The following is a 2,311-nucleotide window of genomic DNA, read 5'->3' on the forward strand; positions in this document are numbered from 1 at the left end:
TCCATTCTGACAGGCTGCTCCATTGCCTCCCAAGCTTTCCCAGTAAACTCTGCAACAAGAACTCAAGGACTGTCACTCACTCCAAAGCCTCTGACGTTTTCTGCTAACCCCCTCTGGCACCAGTCACAGAATATTCTCTGCTTTGGGGAGGGGGGTTTGTTTTATTTTTAAGAGTGTCTGGGAATGGATCTAAGATCCCATGTGTGCTAAGTAACCACTCTACCACTGACCTACACTCCAGCAAGCATTCTCTGCTTTGCAGGAGTTCCTGTGAGTCTTCTGACCCGGAAGGGTTATCTCCTTAAGACCCGTAACCTTAACCACACTGCAAAATGTTTGCCATGGAATACAACTTCTAGGTTGATTTAAATATGTACATATTTGGGGTACCTCCCCCCACGCCTACCATACCCAGCTAAGAGGCCAAATGTTGGGATAGACTTGCACTGCTGCTCTGTACTGTGACTGTGGGCAAAGCTGTTTACTTGTCTATCTCCACTGATGAGGACTGGGAGGCAGGGCTTCAGAACCTTGTCACCATCCAGTCTTACACTTTGATTGTATATAAACCTAGATGCAGAAAAGAGAGTCATTAGGTTCAATAGACACGGATGTCACTGCTGCTGCTCTGTACCACAGGGTACTTGGAGCACTCAAGTTGTGTACATTCCCTCTCTGCCGCCCTGGAGAATTCTCTAGCAGAAGGAAACAGCTACAGAGAATCTGGCTAGTGACATGGGCTCTGAAGCCAGTTGCTTGGGCTTTATTCCTAATCCCTCTATTTATTTGTGGCCCTGGGCAAATTATTATGCTGCATTTCAGATTCATCCACAAACTGAAGAGTAACGATGTCTGGGGCTGGTGATGTGGCTCAGTTGGTGGAGTGCTTGTCCACCAAGTATCTAGCCCTGGGATCACTCCCATAGCACAGAAAGTGGGTGTTGTGCTCCACACTTATGATCTCAGAGCTTGGAGAAATAGGTAGGAGGATGAGAAATTCAAGGCTACCCTCCATCCACAGCTGCATAGTGAGTTTGAGAAAGCTGTGGTTGGTGAATGAATGAATGAATGAATGAGTGATTGGATAAATAAATCAATATATTAAGAGTGAAGAAGAGGGCTGGAGTGATGGCTCAGCGGTTAAGAGCACTGACTGGTCTCTGCTCCCAGACCTGGTGAGAGAGAGACCCAACTGCCTGGTCAGGTGGGCACTCCTGAGGCTGCAGAGCGGAAGAGACCACCAACTCTGCTCACCCCTGCCCACATCCCTGGCCCAAGAGGAAACTGTATAAGGCCTCTGGGCTCCCGTGGGGGAGGGCCCAGGAGCGGCAGGACCCCTGCCTGAGACACCGCTGGAACCTGAAAGAAACAGACCGGATAAACAGTTCTCTGCACCCAAATCCCGTGGGAGGGAGAGCTAAACCTTCAGAGAGGCAGACAAGCCTGGGAAACCAGAAGAGACTGCTCCCTGCACACACATCTCAGACACCAGAGGAAAAAGCCAAAGACCATCTGGAACCCTGGTGCACTGAAGCTCCCGGAAGGGGCGGCACAGGTCTTCCTGGTTGCTGCCGCTGCAGAGAGCCCGTGGGCAGCACCCCACGAGCGAACCTGAGCCTCGGGACCACAGGTAAGACCAAATTTTCTGCTGCAAGAAAGCTGCCTGGTGAACTCTAGACACAGGCCCACAGGAACAGCTGAAGACCTGTAGAGAGGAAAAACTACACGCCCGAAAGCAGAACACTCTGTCCCCATAACTGACTGAAAGAGAGGAAAACAGGTCTACAGCACTCCTGACACACAGGCTTATAGGACAGTCTAGCCACTGTCAGAAATAGCAGAACAAAGTAACACTAGAGATAATCTGATGGCGAGAAGCAAGCGCAGGAACCCAAGCAACAGAAACCAAGACTACATGGCACCATCGGAGCCCAATTCTCCCATCAAAACAAACATGGAATATCCAAACACACCAGAAAAGCAAGATCTATTTTCAAAATCATATTTCATCATGATGCTGGAGGACTTCAAGAAAGACGTGAAGAACTCCCTTAGAGAACAAGTAGAAGCCTACAGAGAGGAATCGCAAAAATGCCTGAAAGAATCGCAAAAATCCCTGAAAGAATTCCAGGAAAACATAAATAAACAAGTAGAAGCCCATAGAGAGGAGACACAAAAATCCCTGAAAGAATTCCAGGAAAACATAAATAAACAAGTAGAAGCCCATAGAGAGGAGACACAAAAATCCCTGAAAGAATTCCAAGAAAACACAATCAAACAGTTGAAGGAATTAAAAATGGAAATAGAAGCA

Source organism: Rattus norvegicus, chromosome 10 (assembly GCF_021556685.1).
Source record: "Rattus norvegicus strain SHRSP/BbbUtx chromosome 10, alternate assembly SHRSP_T2T, whole genome shotgun sequence".
Lineage (NCBI taxonomy): Eukaryota > Metazoa > Chordata > Mammalia > Rodentia > Muridae > Rattus > Rattus norvegicus.